This window comes from Procambarus clarkii, chromosome 44, assembly GCF_040958095.1.
Source record: "Procambarus clarkii isolate CNS0578487 chromosome 44, FALCON_Pclarkii_2.0, whole genome shotgun sequence".
Classification (NCBI taxonomy): Eukaryota; Metazoa; Arthropoda; class Malacostraca; order Decapoda; family Cambaridae; genus Procambarus; species Procambarus clarkii.
Genome location: NC_091193.1, coordinates 25,177,901 through 25,198,675, shown reverse-complemented (window position 1 = coordinate 25,198,675; position 20,775 = coordinate 25,177,901). Strand labels below are relative to the sequence as shown.

At 52.3% G+C, this 20,775-nt stretch overlaps 1 protein-coding gene across 2 annotated transcripts in view; it reads right to left on the bottom strand.

Annotated features, from left to right (window-relative positions):
* Nucleotides 1-20,775, bottom strand: part of LOC123752144 (streptococcal hemagglutinin) — a 297,057-nt gene that overhangs the window by 118,857 nt on the left and 157,425 nt on the right. The gene's annotated exons all lie outside the window — the stretch shown is intronic.

The window sequence follows — 20,775 nt, the reverse complement described above, 5'->3', positions numbered from 1 at the left end:
TCTGTTTTGATTCTCGCGTTATTTTAGTCAGTAGCTGAGCAGGAACCAGGGAGATAACATCTTGGAGTTAAGTTACATTTTTGTTCTGTCATAGCCATACATATATTAATATTGATTTAATGTCTGGAAGATACAGTGATATTTTTAATGTGATATATTGTGACCATATAATCATCTGTTTGCTTTTGAGATTTATTTAATATATTTATATATATATACTTGTTGTATCTCTTCTTCAGTCCTATGAAGATTTATTATTGTGCTCATTACTTATCAAGGGGTTATACTGGTGATTCGCTATTGAGAACAGCAGTTGTCTCGTATCCCTAGACGTAATTAAAGTTGGCTGCTGTAGGATCACGAGCCGTAACGTACGATAGGTAACATCAACAAGGTGTCATCAAGGTGTCAACACAACAGAGGTGGTGGAAGTGGTAAACCACAGACTGCGACAATGATTAGTTTGTTTAATTTTTATTTGCTTATTAAAATCCAAGGGCAACTTTAGTATCTATTAACTGTAGGAGAACATGGGGGGGTTTCCAATTCAACACATAAAAATGACAAAGTAGAGAAATATATCAAAGGGGAGTTAAGTGAATACCACTGGACAAGTTATGCAATTTATTTTATGAAACATGTAAATTAACACAATTTGAACATATACCCTATTCTATTCCCCTAGAGGCACAATGGATATTTACTGAGGACATGAATCAAGTACACCATACCTTAAAACCGCACTGAGGCCAAGATGTTGATGGCTGCCCTCAGCCCCTGGGATGCGGGCTTGCGTCCCTTATTCCCAAGACACACTACTGAAATTTTGTTTTACCAGCTTACCGGTGGAAATGATTGCTCCTCCCACCATCTAATACAGCCCCAGGGTACCACCCCTTATTTTGGCAATGGCAAACCATTAACACTAGGCCTGAGGTCTGGCTCTCTAGGGCCAATAAGGACTTGGCACTTATCTACCGCCAATCACCTTCCATGATCTGCCATGGAAGGTTACATGAATTCTTGAAGATTGAGTCAGCTCTCTCCAGTTATGTGAAGAGAACAAGACGCTTCTATAGTGCCCAGTGCACCTCCGAGCAATGTTTACCACACTGATAAATTACGTTCAAGCCTGTCTCCTCCAAGATAAGGAGTAGGGACATTTGACTCGCCTGGTATGGTGAAGGGACCGGTGAGAGGGGAAGAGAGGGAATGAAAGGTGGATGGAGAGGGAAATCTGAGTGGGGGGAATTGAGTGGGGAAGCCAAAGGTATCACGAGGGCCAGCTGCAAGATCACCCTCAGGTCAACCTCTTGGCCCTTGACAAATTGGCGACAGGATGGGGGGGGGAAGAGGAGTAGACAAATGACGGGCAAGGGGAGGGGAGAAAAGGGAGAAAGAGAGAAGGAAGGAGGGGAGAGGGGAGAAGGGAGAGCCAATGATCTGAGCACCAGATCATTACAGTAGGTACCGGGGAAGGGGGAAGGGGGGGAGGAGGGGTCAATTGACGAGCGAATATGTTGTTGACGTAATAAAATGAACAGGAGTTCCCTCTGATGTTCCTCAGTAGGGGAGTTCTCCCTGATGCTCCTCAGTAGGGGAGTTCTCCCTGATGCTCCTCAGTAGGGGAGTTCTCCCTGATGCTCCTCAGTAGGGGAGTTCTCCCTGATGTTCCTCAGTAGGGGAGTTCTCCCTGATGTTCCTCAGTAGGGGAGTTCTCCCTGATGCTCCTCAGTAGGGGAGTTCTCCCTGATGTTCCTCAGTAGGGGAGTTCTCCCTGATGTTCCTCAGTAGAGGAGTTCTCCCTGATGTTCCTCAGTAGGGGAGTTCCCTCTGATGTTCCTCAGTAGGGGAGTTCTCCCTGATGTTCCTCAGTAGGGGAGTACTCCCTGATGTTCCTCAGTAGAGGAGTTCTCCCTGATGTTCCTCAGTAGGGGAGTTCTCCCTGATGTTCCTCAGTAGGGGAGTTCTCTCTGATGTTCCTCAGTAGGGGAGTTCTCCCTGATGCTCCTCAGTAGGGGAGTTCTCCCTGATGTTCCTCAGTAGGGGAGTTCTCTCTGATGTTCCTCAGTAGGGGAGTTCTCCCTGATGCTCCTCAGTAGGGGAGTTCTCCCTGATGTTCCTCAGTAGAGGAGTTCTCCCTGATGTTCCTCAGTAGGGGGGTTCTCCCTGATGTTCCTCAGAAGGGGAGTTCTCCCTGATGTTCCTCAGTAGAGGAGTTCTCCCTGATGTTCCTCAGTAGGGGAGTTCTCCCTGATGTTCCTCAGTAGGGGAGTTCTCTCTGATGTTCCTCAGTAGGGGAGTTCTCCCTGATGCTCCTCAGTAGGGGAGTTCTCCCTGATGTTCCTCAGTAGGGGAGTTCTCTCTGATGTTCCTCAGTAGGGGAGTTCTCTCTGATGCTCCTCAGTAGGGGAGTTCTCCCTGATGTTCCTCAGTAGAGGAGTTCTCCCTGATGTTCCTCACTAGGGGAGTTCCCTCTGATGTTCCTCAGTAGGGGAGTTCTCCCTGATGTTCCTCAGTAGGGGAGTTCTCCCTGATGTTCCTCAGTAGGAGAGTTCTCCCTGATGTTCCTCAGTAGGGGAGTACTCCCTGATGTTCCTCAGTAGAGGAGTTCTCCCTGATGTTCCTCAGTAGGGGAGTTCTCCCTGATGTTCCTCAGTAGGGGAGTTCTCTCTGATGTTCCTCAGTAGGGGAGTTCTCCCTGATGCTCCTCAGTAGGGGAGTTCTCCCTGATGTTCCTCAGTAGGGGAGTTCTCTCTGATGTTCCTCAGTAGGGGAGTTCTCCCTGATGCTCCTCAGTAGGGGAGTTCTCCCTGATGTTCCTCAGTAGAGGAGTTCTCCCTGATGTTCCTCAGTAGGGGAGTTCCCTCTGATGTTCCTCAGTAGGGGAGTTCTCCCTGATGTTCCTCAGTAGGGGAGTTCTCCCTGATGCTCCTCAGTAGGGGAGTTCTCCCTGATGTTCCTCAGTAGGGGAGTTCCCTCTGATGTTCCTCAGTAGGGGAGTTCTCCCTGATGTTCCTCAGTAGGGGAGTTCTCCCTGATGCTCCTCAGTAGGGGAGTTCTCCCTGATGTTCCTCAGTAGGGGAGTTCTCCCTGATGTTCCTCAGTAGAGGAGTTCTCCCTGATGTTCCTCAGTAGGGGAGTTCCCTCTGATGTTCCTCAGTAGGGGAGTTCTCCCTGATGTTCCTCAGTAGGGGAGTTCTCCCTGATGCTCCTCAGTAGAGGAGTTCTCCCTGATGTTCCTCAGTAGGGGAGTTCTCTCTGATGTTCCTCAGTAGGGGAGTTCTCCCTGATGTTCCTCAGTAGGGGAGTTCTCCCTGATGTTCCTCAGTAGAGGAGTTCTCCCTGATGTTCCTCAGTAGGGGAGTTCTCCCTGATGTTCCTCAGTAGGGGAGTTCTCTCTGATGTTCCTCAGTAGGGGAGTTCTCCCTGATGTTCCTCAGTAGAGGAGTTCTCCCTGATGTTCCTCAGTAGGGGAGTTCTCCCTGATGTTCCTCAGTAGGGGAGTTCTCCCTGATGTTCCTCAGTAGGGGAGTTCTCCCTGATGTTCCTCAGTAGGGGAGTTCTCCCTGATGTTCCTCAGTAGGGGAGTTCTCTCTGATGTTCCTCAGTAGGGGAGTTCTCCCTGATGTTCCTCAGTAGGGGAGTTCTCCCTGATGTTCCTCAGTAGGGGAGTTCTCCCTGATGTTCCTCAGTAGGGGAGTTCTCCCTGATGTTCCTCAGTAGGGGAGTTCTCCCTGATGTTCCTCAGTAGGGGAGTTCTCTCTGATGTTCCTCAGTAGGGGAGTTCTCCCTGATGTTCCTCAGTAGGGGAGTTCTCCCTGATGTTCCTCAGTAGGGGAGTTCTCTCTGATGTTCCTCAGTAGGGGAGTTCTCTCTGATGTTCCTCAGTAGGGGAGTTCTCCCTGATGCTCCTCAGTAGGGGAGTTCTCCCTGATGTTCCTCAGTAGAGGAGTTCTCCCTGATGTTCCTCAGTAGGGGAGTTCCCTCTGATGTTCCTCAGTAGGGGAGTTCTCCCTGATGTTCCTCAGTAGGGGAGTTCTCCCTGATGCTCCTCAGTAGGGGAGTTCTCCCTGATGTTCCTCAGTAGGGGAGTTCTCCCTGATGTTCCTCAGTAGAGGAGTTCTCCCTGATGTTCCTCAGTAGGGGAGTTCCCTCTGATGTTCCTCAGTAGGGGAGTTCTCCCTGATGTTCCTCAGTAGGGGAGTTCTCCCTGATGCTCCTCAGTAGAGGAGTTCTCCCTGATGTTCCTCAGTAGGGGAGTTCTCTCTGATGTTCCTCAGTAGGGGAGTTCTCCCTGATGTTCCTCAGTAGGGGAGTTCTCCCTGATGTTCCTCAGTAGAGGAGTTCTCCCTGATGTTCCTCAGTAGGGGAGTTCTCCCTGATGTTCCTCAGTAGGGGAGTTCTCTCTGATGTTCCTCAGTAGGGGAGTTCTCCCTGATGTTCCTCAGTAGAGGAGTTCTCCCTGATGTTCCTCAGTAGGGGAGTTCTCCCTGATGTTCCTCAGTAGGGGAGTTCTCCCTGATGTTCCTCAGTAGGGGAGTTCTCCCTGATGTTCCTCAGTAGGGGAGTTCTCCCTGATGTTCCTCAGTAGGGGAGTTCTCTCTGATGTTCCTCAGTAGGGGAGTTCTCCCTGATGTTCCTCAGTAGGGGAGTTCTCCCTGATGTTCCTCAGTAGGGGAGTTCTCCCTGATGTTCCTCAGTAGGGGAGTTCTCCCTGATGTTCCTCAGTAGGGGAGTTCTCCCTGATGTTCCTCAGTAGGGGAGTTCTCTCTGATGTTCCTCAGTAGGGGAGTTCTCCCTGATGTTCCTCAGTAGGGGAGTTCTCCCTGATGTTCCTCAGTAGGGGAGTTCTCTCTGATGTTCCTCAGTAGGGGAGTTCTCTCTGATGTTCCTCAGTAGGGGAGTTCTCTCTGATGTTCCTCAGTAGGGGAGTTGTCTCAGCCGTTCCGCTGCGGGCCTGACAGATCAACTATGGTGGTCGAGGGCTGAGGTAGACCTAGACAGCCCTAGACACTAAGGGCAGCAAGGCGCAGGTTAAGAACACACTCTCAACAACACAAGCTGTGTGACGACCCGGATGGCAACACCTCCAACACCCCCTGATGGCAACACTGCAACACCACCTCCTCCAACACCCACCTCAAAATTACCCTTAAAATATAGCCGCTCCAAGCGTGGAGGGGAGCACATCCCTCCCCTTACACACCACTGTCGGGGAGGCAGCTGAGGGCGTCAGGGGGGAGCACATCCCTCCCCTTACACACCACTGTCGGGGAGGCAGCTGAGGGCGTCAATGGGAAGCACATCCCTCCCCCTTACACACCACTGTCGGGGAGGCCGCTGAGGGCGTCAGGGGGGAGAACATCCCTCCCCCTTACACACCACTGTCGGGGAGGCAGCTGAGGGCGTCAATGGGAAGCACATCCCTCCCCCTTACACACCACTGTCGGGGAGGCCGCTGAGGGCGTCAGGGGGGAGAACATCCCTCCCCCTTACACACCACTGTCGGGGAGGCAGCTGAGGGCGTCAATGGGAAGCACATCCCTCCCCCTTACACACCACTGTCGGGGAGGCCGCTGAGGGCGTCAGGGGGGAGAACATCCCTCCCCCTTACACACCACTGTCGGGGAGGCCGCTGAGGGCGTCAGGGGGGAGAACATCCCTCCCCCTTACACACCACTGTCGGGGAGGCAGCTGAGGGCGTCAATGGGAAGCACATCCCTCCCCTTACACACCACTGTCGGGGAGGCAGCTGAGGGCGTCAATGGGAAGCACATCCCTCCCCTTACACACCACTGTCGGGGAGGCAGCTGAGGGCGTCAATGGGAAGCACATCCCTCCCCTTACACACCACTGTCGGGGAGGCCGCTGAGGGCGTCAGGGGGGAGAACATCCCTCCCCCTTACACACCACTGTCGGGGAGGCCGCTGAGGGCGTCAGGGGGAGCACCCCCCCCCCCCCACCACTTACGCTGAAGGCTTAAAGCCTGGCCAAGAATCAAGTTAGAGGAGTTGTGGAGGCGAGAGGTGCGGATGGTGGCGGCAGAGGTTAGCAAGGTGCAAGTTTGCGCGTCGTTGCATTAATGTTGCAAGGGAGGTAATTCCCTGCGTGGTAGTTAACCCGGCCTGCTGACTTGTGCCAGGCTGAGTGCCTCCCCCAGGGGCGGTCTTCCTCGGCCCCACACTCCCAGCAAGAAAGGTTCTAACACTAGAACTTGGTGTTTAATTTTACTGGTGTTGTGGCCGGCAGTTAGTCTCCTGTTAGTGAGGCTAACTGTCCATCCTTCTACTCAAGAGGAGAGACAGTCAACACGGCCCACATCACTGCCAGCGGCCTTATACTATATATATTTTAAACTAATTTAATTAAGACTATATATGACTTTGTTATTTTTCCTGCGGGTGTGCCTCTAGACCCAGGGTGTGCCTCTAGACCCAGGGTGTACCTCTAGACCCAGGGTGTGCCTCTAGACCCAGGGTGTACCTCTAGACCCAGGGTGTACCTCTAGACCCAGGGTGTGCCTCTAGACCCAGGGTGTACCTCTAGACCCAGGGTGTGCCTCTAGACTCAGGGTGTACCTCTAGGCCCAGGGTGTACCTCTAGACCCAGGGTGTACCTCTAGACCCAGGGTGTACCTCTAGACCCAGGGTGTACCTCTAGGCCCAGGGTGTACCTCTACACCCAGGGTGTACCTCTACACCCAGGGTGTCCCTCTACACCCAAGGTGTACCTCTACACCCAGGGTGTACCTCTACACCCAGGGTGTTCCTCTAGACCCAGGGTGTACCTCTAGACCCAAGGCCAGTAACTTAATGCAACTTAACAACAAGAATGCACCTTAATGCAACAAGAACCTAACCTAACCTCCCTGGCCACTAGAATAACTTAACCTAACCCCTAACCGCCGTAACCTTGCTGAAGGCTGACTGACCACACGGACCATAACTGGTCCAGAGACCAGGCGTGTACCTGTGCTGACCTGTGTCCAGTGGTTGGTACTTCACGTGTCCAGCTGTGGCAGTCTGGGTGCTGTGACGGGTGTCGCTGTGGTCCACAACACCCCTCCTCCACCCCCCCCCCCCCAGGTGGAGACAACTTCTTGTCTGTGTCTGTGACTGTATCTGTCTGTGACTGTAACTGTGTCTGTTACTGTGTCTGTAACTGTGACTGTGACTGTGTTACTGTGTCTGTAACTGTGACTCTGACTGTGTTACTGTGTCTGTAACTGTGACTCTGACTGTGTCTGTGACTGTGACTGTGTCTGTTGCTGTCTTTGTAATTGTGACTGTGTCTGCAACTGTGACTGTGACTGTGTCTGTAACTGTATTGAATCTATGACAGAGGACTAAGGCGGGAACAAGAGCTGGAGCTTAGTAACAAAGTTGATCTATTTTATTATGGCCAAGGCCATAATAAAATATGGCCCCAAGGCCATATCCATCCCCCTCCTCTCAAGGTCTTCCTTGGGAGGCCAAGGAAGGGTTGGGGGGAGGGGGATGGAGGAGGGGGGAAGAGTGTGCATGAGTATGATGATCACGTGTGGTCGTGAGCGTGCCGGGGGGGGGGGCACTATACCTGCTGCTCCTCCCACAGTGGCGGAGGTGGCGACGGACCCCCTCCCCCCCCCCCTCAGCAGCTAAAACATTCATTCCAATATCACTGACTATTTTCTGGGTGTCACTACTATGTGCGTTCAGTGCCAGGAGTGCACTCTGCGAGTCACAGTATATAAGTCCACTGCCTTTGTCTTTTAAAAATTCAGTGGCAAGGTATATGCCTGCAAGTTCGGTTTGAGTTGTACTTGCCCAGTCATTGACGCGCTTCATTGCTGTATGTACGAGAGAAGATTGTTCAAATATGTTACATGCACATCCGGTATATATTGTGTGAGCGTGAGGCGGTGGAGGCAGCACTCCCCGGCACGTGTAGTGTCACACACACATTAATAATAACAGAGAGAGAGAGAACAAGTACAATAAAACTGCTTATCTCCGTTTCAGTGTGAATAGTTGCTGGGAAAAAAAAGAGATAATAAACATTTAAATTCTTTCCTTACACAAATTAATGATAAACTTATACAAAAATAATATCCAACAAATAATGATACAAATGTATATACTAATTACTTTACTGTTAAAGCTAAGGTGACTGTACACGAGTAACACATGATGTGTCGTACGTCACACGTTGTGGACACGTCGTGTGACGCAACATACACCAGACCCAAGTGAACACTAGAAGACGTCTGACGTTCCGTGTTGTTGTTGTTGTTTAAGATTCGCTACATGGAACAAAAACTTGCAAGTAGCACGGGCTATGGTGAGCCCCGGCAGGTGCCTATATACACAGGTGGTGAGGTCACGCCGGCCAGTATAGCGGGCTCGGGAACCATGAGCCGGCAAGGTAAGGGTCGTAAGGTGGTGGTGAAGTATGAGCCGTCTAGGTGCGGGCAGTGTTGACACGTGCAGCTGGTGGTGCTGAGGGTGACGGGGCGACACAGCAGCTGGTGGGGCTGAGGGTGACGGGGCGACACAGCAGCTGGTGGGGCTGAGGGTGACGGGGCGACACAGCAGCTGGTGGTGCTGAGGGTGACGGGGCGACACAGCAGCTGGTGGTGCTGAGGGTGAACGGGCGGGACACAGCGGCTGGCGGGGCTGAGGGTGCCGGGGCGACACAGCAGCTGGTGGTGCTGAGGGTGACGGGGCGACACAGCAACTGGTGGTGCTGAGGGTGACGGGGCGACACAGCAACTGGTGGTGCTGAGGGTGACGGGGCGACACAGCAGCTGGCGGGGCTGAGGGTGACGGGGCGACACAGCAGCTGGTGGTGCTGAGGGTGACGGGGCGACACAGCAGCTGGCGGGGCTGAGGGTGACGGGGCGACACAGCAACTGGTGGTGCTGAGGGTGACGGGGCGACACAGCAGCTGGCGGTGCTGAGGGTGACGGGGCGACACAGCAACTGGTGGTGCTGAGGGTGACGGGGCGACACAGCAACTGGTGGTGCTGAGGGTGACGGGGCGACACAGCAACTGGTGGTGCTGAGGGTGACGGGGCGACACAGCAGCTGGCGGGGCTGAGGGTGACGGGGCGACACAGCAACTGGTGGTGCTGAGGGTGACGGGGCGACACAGCAGCTGGCGGGGCTGAGGGTGACGGGGCGACACAGCAGCTGGTGGTGCTGAGGGTGACGGGGCGACACAGCAACTGGTGGTGCTGAGGGTGACGGGGCGACACAGCAGCTGGCGGTGCTGAGGGTGACGGGGCGACACAGCAGCTGGCGGGGCTGAGGGTGACGGGGCGACACAGCAGCTGGTGGTGCTGAGGGTGACGGGGCGACACAGCAGCTGGCGGGGCTGAGGGTGACGGGGCGACACAGCAGCTGGTGGTGCTGAGGGTGACGGGGCGACACAGCAGCTGGTGCAGCGGACGGCAGCACGGGGCAGCATCAACCACGGCTTATGAAGGGCAGTAACGTAACAACGGTCAGGAAGGTGGGCTTCAGGAGCTAAGAGCTCCATGCTGCTGCTACAAATAGTGAGTAAACAGGTAGACGTCTCCTGTCCCTTTGGATGTTAGCGGCGTGGAGTCTCCTGTGGTGTGTGGTCCGGTGCCCTCGGTCGTGGAGGCTGCGGTTCTCAGGGGCCGGGCCATGAAAGCGCGTCCATTGGAGTGTTCTACTGTGTTACGGGATGATGGGGGTGATAGCTCGGATGACTGGCCGCCTGTCTCCAAGCACTCGAGGCGGGTCCGGAGTGTGTCCCCCCTTCGTGGGGTGCCTTGGGTGGAGGTGGAAGAATACGTTGTTCCGACGTCTCCTGTCGTGGTTGGCGGTGCTCTGGGGGGCTCTGTGCTGCCTCCGGAATCGCCCCCTATACCTACTGCTGATGACTCCCCTCGGTGGGAGGTTGTTCCTGCCGCACGGGACCTCGTCGTGGTCTTACGGAAGGATGTGCGCCGAGGTGCCTCTGCTCGGTGGTGGGGGCCCCGACTCGTCTGTGTCCTCTGCGGGTTCCCCTAGTGTGCAGCCCCGTGTGAAGCCTCGTGCGCCGGTTGGTACGGAGCCCTGTGCGGCGCCCGAAGAACCTCTCAGTGCCGATACCAGTGCGAAACCACCTAGTATGGACCCCCTCCCTGTGTTCGCGGCCGACGGGGGCGTGGTCCCTAAGTCACGGGTTTTGAACCTCGTTTGGACGACCGGGTGCGTGAGGGCCCGTGGTGCTCGTCGACTATTTGGGTACCGAGGTTGAAGGGGTTTATTTATGGGGTGCCTGACTGGATGCCTCGGCCTTGTGCGTCTCCTGGTAGACCAGTGTCCGAGGACGTCCAGCTGGTCTGGGAGGCGTACCGCGAGCGCTTCCCAGCCAAGGAGTTTCCAGACAAGTATCGTTAGCGCCTGTGTTTATTTGGGTACTCTGTCTGTTTATTTTATTACCGTGTCTGCGGTTCTATGTCTGGTTTGTCTCCGTGTTTGGTTTGGCCCTGTTGGGCGGTGTGTTTGTGTATTTGTTCTGAGTGCACTTTTTTTTTTTTTGGTTGTGCTGTGTGTGTGTTGTGTTCTGTTGCTTGTGTTGGTTCTAGGGCTGTTTGTGTGTGTGTTTGTTTGCCGGTTCCTGCGTGTTCCGGTTCTGAACTTCCTGTCTGTCTTGGCTTGTAGTATTGCTTGTGTGGCCTTTCAGGCTGGCTTGTTACTAGATTTGTATTATTTTGTACCATGTCATTCTGAGTCTTTTTTTTCTGTTGTGCGCTTATTTGTTTTTTTTTTGTTTTATGTTCCTTTCTGTTGTTCTCATGTTTGTTTGTGCTTTATGGGTCACTGCTTGTACTGTTTTGACTAGCTGTTGTTATGTGTACTTCATGTACTTTCCTATGTAGTTTTTTTGTGTTCTTTGTTTTCCCTTTTCTGTTATGTTGCTCTGTGTTATTTTATGTCTTTCAATGTTCTTTGTAATTCTATGCTTTACTGTTTATGTGGTTGCATGTCCGCTGTTTTACCTTGTTTTAACAATATTTAAAAAAAAAAAAAAATAAACAGGTAGAGAAAGGCTCTCAGAGTGTGCGGACCCCGGCCTCAGCACTCAGGAGCCTCAGCACTCAGGAGCCTCAGCACTCAGGAGCCTCAGCACTCAGGAGCCTCAGCACTCAGGAGCCTCAGCACTCAGGAGCCTCAGCACTCAGGAGCCTCAGCACTCAGGAGCCTCAGCACTCAGGAGCCTCAGCACTCAGGAGCCTCAGCACTCAGGAGCCTCAGCACTCAGGAGCCTCAGCACTCAGGAGCCTCAGCACTCAGGAGCCTCAGCACTCAGGAGCCTCAGCACTCAGGAGCCTCAGCACTCAGGAGCCTCAGCACTCAGGAGCCTCAGCACTCAGGAGCCTCAGCACTCAGGAGCCTCAGCACTCAGGAGCCTCAGCACTCAGGAGCCTCAGCACTCAGGAGCCTCAGCACTCAGGAGCCTCAGCACTCAGGAGCCTCAGCACTCAGGAGCCTCAGCACTCAGGAGCCTCACCACTCAGGAGCCTCAGCACTCAGGAGCCTCAGCACTCAGGAGCCTCACCACTCAGGAGCCTCAGCACTCAGGAGCCTCAGCACTCAGGAGCCTCAGCACTCAGGAGCCTCAGCACTCAGGAGCCTCAGCACTCAGGAGCCTCAGCACTCAGGAGCCTCAGCACTCAGGAGCCTCAGCACTCAGGAGCCTCAGCACTCAGGAGCCTCAGCACTCAGGAGCCTCAGCACTCAGGAGCCTCAGCACTCAGGAGCCTCAGCACTCAGGAGCCTCAGCACTCAGGAGCCTCAGCACTCAGGAGCCTCAGCACTCAGGAGCCTCAGCACTCAGGAGCCTCAGCACTCAGGAGCCTCAGCACTCAGGAGCCTCAGCACTCAGGAGCCTCAGCACTCAGGAGCCTCAGCACTCAGGAGCCTCAGCACTCAGGAGCCTCAGCACTCAGGAGCCTCAGCACTCAGGAGCCTCAGCACTCAGGAGCCTCACCACTCAGGAGCCTCAGCACTCAGGAGCCTCAGCACTCAGGAGCCTCACCACTCAGGAGCCTCAGCACTCAGGAGCCTCAGCACTCAGGAGCCTCACCACTCAGGAGCCTCACCACTCAGGAGCCTCAGCACTCAGGAGCCTCAGCACTCAGGAGCCTCACCACTCAGGAGCCTCACCACTCAGGAGCCTCAGCACTCAGGAGCCTCAGCACTCAGGAGCCTCACCACTCAGGAGCCTCGCCACTCAGGAGCCTCACCACTCAGGAGCCTCACCACTCAGGAGACACAAGCACATCAACATGGAAGGTCGAGTTAGAGGCTGACCTTCGACCCGGGAACAACGTCTCCATGGAACAAAAAAATAATTTAGAACAGAATTTCCATCCATAAACCCGTATTAAAAACAGAACTTGTCCCCATTTGCTCCTATTGTGAGCAGAACCTCGGCTCACAAGGTCACCGTGATGAACATAAACATTGAGGTGTACAGACACAATACGTATCAGTCCAAGGCGACAACTCTTGGTGTGTGGGAGATTCTGTGCGTCTAAACTCGTATATAAATACGTTTATGGACCAAGATAACCGAACGGCAGTGGAATTGTCGTATATCTTGTGGTTGTCCTGGGACGTTGTATTGAGGAGACAGGTTATCATGGTGACGGTAAGCGGGAACTTTGTTTCCCTTCGTGTTTTAAAACTTTGTAATCAGTTTGACTTACTCTCAAAGTTTTATTTGGGAAAGAAGCATTTTTTTTTTGCTGTTTTAGAGTTTGTCGTTGAGGCTTTACATGTCAATAGAGGATATGAGTGTTAAAGCGGCGGGTCCGATGGCCACACAGTCTCACAAACTGACTAGGAAATCTCTCGAAGTTTTATGTTATGTTGAGAACCTCTCCTGTGTTGGCCACCTGGTGAACACCCCGCCTTCACTGCTCGTCACTGTACACGGTGCCTTCACTGCTCGTCACTGTACACGGTGCCTTCACTGCTCGTCACTGTACACGGTGCCTTCACTGCTCGTCACTGTACACGGTGCCTTCACTGCTCGTCACTGTACACGGTGCCTTCACTGCTCGTCACTGTACACGGTGCCTTCACTGCTCGTCACTGTACACGGTGCCTTCACTGCTCGTCACTGTACACGGTGCCTTCACTGCTCGTCACTGTACACGGTGCCTTCAGTGCTCGTCACTGTACACGGTTCCTTCACTGCTCGTCACTGTACACGGTGCCTTCACTGCTCGTCACTGTACACGGTGCCTTCACTGCTCGTCACTGTACACGGTGCCTTCACTGCTCGTCACTGTACACGGTGCCTACACTGCTCGTCACTGTACACGGTGCCTTCACTGCTCGTCACTGTACACGGTGCCTTCACTGCTCGTCACTGTACACGGTGCCTTCACTGCTCGTCACTGTACACGGTGCCTTCACTGCTCGTCACTGTACACGGTGCCTTCAGTGCTCGTCACTGTACACGGTTCCTTCACTGCTCGTCACTGTACACGGTGCCTTCACTGCTCGTCACTGTACACGGTGCCTTCACTGCTCGTCACTGTACACGGTGTCTTCACTGCTCGTCACTGTACACGGTGCATTCACTGCTCGTCACTGTACACGGTGCCTTCACTGCTCGTCACTGTACACGGTGCCTTCACTGCTCGTCACTGTACACGGTGCCTTCACTGCTCGTCACTGTACACGGTGCCTTCACTGCTCGTCACTGTACACGGTGCCTTCACTGCTCGTCACTGTACACGGTCCCTACACTGCTCGTCACTGTACACGGTGCCTTCACTGCTCGTCACTGTACACGGTGCCTTCACTGCTCGTCACTGTACACGGTGCCTTCACTGCTCGTCACTGTACACGGTCCCTACACTGCTCGTCACTGTACACGGTGCCTTCACTGCTCGTCACTGTACACGGTGCCTTCACTGCTCGTCACTGTACACGGTGCCTTCACTGCTCGTCACTGTACACGGTCCCTTCACTGCTCGTCACTGTACACGGTGCCTTCACTGCTCGTCACTGTACACGGTGCCTTCACTGCTCGTCACTGTACACGGTGCCTTCACTGCTCGTCACTGTACACGGTCCCTACACTGCTCGTCACTGTACACGGTGCCTTCACTGCTCGTCACTGTACACGGTGCCTTCACTGCTCGTCACTGTACACGGTGCCTTCACTGCTCGTCACTGTACACGGTCCCTACACTGCTCGTCACTGTACACGGTGCCTTCACTGCTCGTCACTGTACACGGTGCCTTCACTGCTCGTCACTGTACACGGTGCCTTCACTGCTCGTCACTGTACACGGTGCCTTCACTGCTCGTCACTGTACACGGTCCCTACACTGCTCGTCACTGTACACGGTGCCTTCACTGCTCGTCACTGTACACGGTGCCTTCACTGCTCGTCACTGTACACGGTGCCTACACTGCTCGTCACTGTACACGGTGCCTTCACTGCTCGTCACTGTACACGGTGCCTTCACTGCTCGTCACTGTAGACAGTGCCCGGGGCCGTAATAAGGGACCAGCCCGTGTAGTGAGTGGGGAAGCGTGCTGGAGAACACTTCCATAATTATGTCATATAATGAACTATGTGAGGGAGAGATCTTACCCCCCCCCCCCCCTCTCTCTCACTCTCACGGGGTGTATCACGCTCTGTGTCTGTCTGTCTCTCTGTACGTCTGTCTCTCATTGTCTGTCCGTCTACCTTTCTGTTTGTTCGAGTCTCCCAGTACCCTAGTGAATAAAATAAGCTTAATCACCTTATGTATATATATATATATATATATATATATATATATATATATATATATATATATATATGTATATATATATATATATATATATATATATATATATATATATATATATATATATATATATATATATATATTAGTATATTTTGGTAGCAGTCTTTCTTGTAAACAAATGTTGTTAAATATGACCGAAAAAGTAAGATTAATAATTCTAACACGAATTTTCCCAATATTTGTTATGTTTCTTTTTACTGTCGATGGTAATTGAAAAATCAATTCTCCAAAATTCATTTTTATTTCTAGTCTGACGCGACGCTTGAACGCGTTTTGTAATAACGTATTAAATTTTCAAAGACTTTAGTTTACACACACACAACTGTAACCTGAAAACACTTAACAGAGTTTTACTAATTCTAACGCTAAACATCTTGTCTTATATACTCGCATTTGGGTGAGGTGATATGTTGAAACAGTTTTGGATGAGGTGATACCTGGTTACCTGGTTGATGGGGTTCTGGGAGTTCTTCTTCTCCCCATGCCCGGCCCGAGGCCAGGCTTGACTTCTGAGAGTTTGGGGAACAAACTTTTGACCAACACAAGACAGAACATGGTGCAAGGGGTATAAATTAGATAAGTGAAAGGGAAGAATGGAAGGAATTGCAAAGGGCCTATTGGCCAATACTTACTCTTGATGCTTCTATATTGGTACGGAGTCTTGAAGTGGGTAGAATATAGTTGTGCTATAGTTGTGCTATATACCGTGACCACTGCACCAATGATCGTCTATAAGGATTGGTCAGTCCTGGTGCTTATTAACTAAGCTCCCTGACTGACCAACCCCCGACGACACTCATGGATCCATTTGGGTACAGTTTTTCATCAAATTCTGGCGCATGCACGGGCCGCACTGAGTCTAACATGTGTGAGAAAGCTGCATGAACGCGCAAGCCATAGATCACTAAGAACTCTTTGACCCGGCCAGGATTCACGGTACTGTGTACGTTTAGGGGTGATCCTGGATGGCATGGGTTCGAATCCTGGCCGGGTCAAAGAGTTCTTAGTGATATATTTATATATATATAAGTCGGTGAGAAGAGCTTAGCAGTGTGGACTACTACAAAATAGAATAGTTATCCCCGTTTACTTGTAGTAATGAGTGTAAAACCGTTTTTTTTGTTTTTTAACGTTTTTTTCGTTTCTTCAACAGAGAAAACCGTTGAAGCTGTGGCAGGATTATCTGTTTTATAGGAGTACGGGCAGATTGTGGATGGCAGGAGACACTTGTGTCGCTGAGTATTGGGCGGGAAGTGCAAAAAATGGTCGTGGGAGTCTGAGTGTTCTCCTGGCATGCTGTTCCCATTTGAATTCTGGTGACCCTGACCAACCTATGATCATCCTTTACCCCAGACTATTCGAAGCTAGCACCAAGAACCTGGCCTCTTAACTTTGGACACACAAACAAACATTCTCTCTTAGAGATTGTTATGATCGTCGTCTAATAACAGTCTTTTCCGGCCTCAAGAGGTATCCCCCCCTAGCAAGATCGCAGATGTCCCAAGTTGTAATTTAAGTTAATTAAATAGGAATGAGTCTTATTCACAATTTTGTGTAAAATTTAACTGTAAAGGGTAAATTATGGTAGATTGTGAAACAAAATGAGTGAACACCGACGCATCCGGGACTTGATGGAACGCAGCGACACATGACTCAGGTTTACACCTGAGGAGAAGTGGTGGTAAGGTGCTCAGCCAATCAGCGATGAGCTTACTTTGACGTCATCAGCGAGCACCGAGCGGGGACAGGGAGTGAAGACCTGCTCACTGTTCAGTCAGACTCCAGACGGCGAGGTGACCTTGGGGGAGGTGACCTTGGGGGAGGTGGCCTTGGGGGAGATGACCTTGGGGGAGATGACCTTGGAGAAGGTGACCTTGGGGGAGATGACCTTGGAGAAGGTGACCTTGGGGGAGGTGACTTTGGGGGCGGTGACCTTGGAGTGAGACGGGAAGACCTTGGCTCTCTCGTAGAAATCCGACAGATTTGGTTCTTAAGTGTCGAGTTGAGCCGCGAGGATATGCAACAGCACTCTGACCACACCTCAGACACCAAGGGGGACTTTTGGATTAAGGTCGAAGATAATAATGTCGTGGAAGGGACCAGCTGAGAGTACCGGGAACAATATGCCGCGTTCGTTGAGGGAAGATGTGTCAGTACCGTCACTGACCTAGGTGGGTCAACGTGACTGGACTGACTGTTGAAGCCTGGTGGCGGTCCTGACCAGTGAGTGTCGGAGGTAATTACCACCCGGTGTGTGTTAGTGCACAAGGAGTAGCCAGCGAAGAGGCTGGTGGAGACACGACCGAGGTCACGGTAAGAGAATGCTCCTTTGATTTTTGCCAGTAAAGTGGCACGTGAAATTTTAACTGCGACCTTTGGAAAGGGAATGTTTCATTTAACTGTGCTAACGAAGAGGCTGTTGATATTCGTGTGTCAATATTAGCCAACTGAATAGTGATCAGTAGAGTGAGCGAGTAAAGCAGAACTTAGTATCGTTGGCTAGCTTATCAAAGACAGTGAATATAGTGAACAGATTGTGACAGCGCTCGGTTTCGAACCTGTCGGAGTATCGGAGAGGGTGCATCTCCCGGAGCGACGAGAGTCAGGGAAGATTCAGTGTTGACACCAGCGGTGGACGCCTCCCTAGGACGCGTCCTTCTAGTGCGTCACAAGGATCAGCGCCACGTCTGTGACATCCAAGGAAGGACGAGGATAGGTGTGAGGCCAGTAGACAGCCCAGAGTGTGGTGACGGGACATGCCCTCCCCTTCCCCCCCCCCCTCTCTTTAGTTGATTTGGAGTTCCCAAAGGAAGTTACAGGAATTTTACTATTATATACATATGTATTCATGTGACAGGATGCAGTGAGACTAAACATGTAAATGATTAGGGCAATTATGCGTTCGTGTGCTTGAGTGGTTAAATATTTCGTATGATGAGTAAAGCATCAGCTTTTGTTGAATGATTAATATCATCGCTGGATTCTTCACTATCTTGACTAAGATTAATATCAAGTCCAACTATTTCACTGGAACTTTACCCGTGTGTGAAAGTTTATCATTTCAGAGTTGAGTAACGTTAGTATTATTGAAGGTCGAGAGCCGCCAGCGACTGTAGATTTGACTGAAGAACTCTGAGACAAGTTATTGTATATATCTTGTATTTCTCATCTGTCGGTATTTTTATGTAATTTTAAACGCAGTGTTCAGGTGAACCTTCATTACGGTTATGCCATGTTTTAAATATAAATATTATATATATATATATATATATATATATATATATATATATATATATATATATATATATATATATATATATATATATATATATATATATATATATGCCACAGCGTGACAGTAGAATAGTAGCCACTGAGAACAGGAAGACCAATGGAATGAACTCGGTGAACGTTGCCTCATATTCCAGAGGACTACTAAAGCACTCCGTCCTCCTAAGATTTCCCACCGTCAAGAAACTGTGGTACTAAAGTGCCCATATCATAACTTACCAGAGGACCCAAAACAGAAAATGGAGAGTAATGTCAATTTTGCGACCCACTAACATTTTCTTGTACGATAATTTTTGGCCTTAGGTAGAGTATACGTCAAAATGCGAGGCTCTTTAAGGAGGACGGGTTGACTACATGGTGTGTCGAGCATTGAAGTTATTTCCTCCGGCACAGGGCGCAGGCACGGGCCAAGACATTCACAGAAATATCAGGATGACCAGGTGTCCGAGATTGACACCTGCTGCTCTACCTGCCGTCCCTTGACACCTGCTGCTCTACCTCCCGCCCCTTGACACCTGCTGCTCTACCTCCCGCCCCTTGACACCTGTTGCTCTACCTGCCGCCCCTTGACACCTGCTGCTCTACCTGCCGCCCCTTGACACCTGCTGCTCTACCTCCCGCCCCTTGACACCTGCTGCTTTACCTCGCACCCCTTGACACCTGCTGCTCTACCTGCCGCCCCTTGACACCTGCTGCTCTACCTGCCGCCCCTTGACACCTGCTGCTTTACCTCGCACCCCTTGACACCTGCTGCTCTACCTGCCGCCCCTTGACACCTGCTGCTCTACCTCCCGCCCCTTGACACCTGCTGCTCTACCTCCCGCCCCTTGACACCTGCTGCTCTACCTCCCGCCCCTTGACACCTGCTGCTCTACCTGCCGCCCCTTGACACCTGCTGCTCTACCTGCCGCCCCTTGACACCTGCTGCTCTACCTCCCGCCCCTTGACACCTGCTGCTTTACCTCGCACCCCTTGACACCTGCTGCTCTACCTGCCGCCCCTTGACACCTGCTGCTCTACCTGCCGCCCCTTGACACCTGCTGCTTTACCTCGCACCCCTTGACACCTGCTGCTCTACCTGCCGCCCCTTGACACCTGCTGCTCTACCTCCCGCCCCTTGACACCTGCTGCTCTACCTCCCGCCCCTTGACACCTGCTGCTCTACCTGCCGCCCCTTGACACCTGTTGCTCTACCTGCCGCCCCTTGACACCTGTTGCTCTACCTGCCGCCCCTTGACACCTGCTGCTCTACCTGCCGCCCCTTGACACCTGCTGCTTTACCTCGCACCCCTTGACACCTGCTGCTCTACCTCCCGCCCCTTGACACTTGCTGCTCTACCTGCCGCCCCTTGACACCTGCTGCTCTACCTGCCGCCCCTTGACACCTGCTGCTCTACCTGCTGCTCTACCTGCCGCCCCTTGACACCTGCTGCTCTACCTGCCGCCCCTTGACACCTGCTGCTCTACCTACCGCCCCTTGACACTTGCTGCTCTACCTGCCGCCCCTTGACACCTGCTGCTCTACCTGCTGCCCCTTGACACCTGCTGCTCTACCTGCCGCCCCTTGACACCTGCTGCTCTACCTGCCGCCCCTTGACACCTGCTGCTCTACCTGCCGCCCCTTGACACCTGCTGCTCTACCTGCCGCCCCTTGACACCTGCTGCTCTACCTACCGCCCCTTGACACCTGGTGCTCTACCTACCGCCCCTTGACACCTGCTGCTCTACCTACCGCCCCTTGACACCTGCTGCTCTACCTACCGCCCCTTGACACCTGGTGCTCTACCTGCCGCCCTCGGGAGACAGAAGGCAGCCTAGCAAGTGCTCAGAGGCGCCGCCGTGGTGCCTGTGTTGCTGGTGTTGGTGCTGACGTGGGGGGCTGAGCGCCACGTCAGCACCAGAGGAGAGGAGCACAGCACCGCTAGTCAACTTCTCCTCCTACAAAGAACGTCGCATTTCGACGTATGCGTTTCATAAAAGCAAATATTGACGTACCAGAAAAATGGAAGCGGCTCGCGAAAGTGACATACTGTCCCGTTTTCTGTTTTGAATTCTCTGGTCGGTTAGGATAGGGGCACTTTAAACTGTCACTGGGTAAACCTTATGGGGACGACCTGCGGTGATAAGGATACTATGGAGAGAGAGCAGTGGTGGTGAGTCAGCCGGGCTGCCCAACACCCTCTGCTCTTCTTCCCCCCCCCCCCCCCCCGTGACAGACCAACCACTTGGGCTGGACGGTAGAGCGACGGTCTGGCGTTATGCAGTTCGGCGTTCAGTCCCTGACCGTCCAAGTGGTTGGGCACCATTCCTTCCCACCGTACCCCCCCCCAAATCCTTATTCTAACCCCCTTCCCAGTGCCTATAGTCGTAATGGCTTGGCACTTTCCCCTGATAATTGCAATGCATTGCCCCGTGTGACAACTTACGGTGCACTAATAAGGCACTTATTATGCACCTCATACCTTTGTTTTGTTTGTCTTATTTCTGTCTTACCTGTTGTGGTACTTTGATAAGTTGTTGTTTATGGGCAGTGTTGCTTTATGGAACACTTTACTGGGTAACATAATACACACACTCCCTGGAGTGTTTCCAGCGTAGGTGAGACATATATATTGGGTGAGTTTGGTGGGTATTTACCGCCGCAGCTCTCTATAGGCCTACTGGCCTTC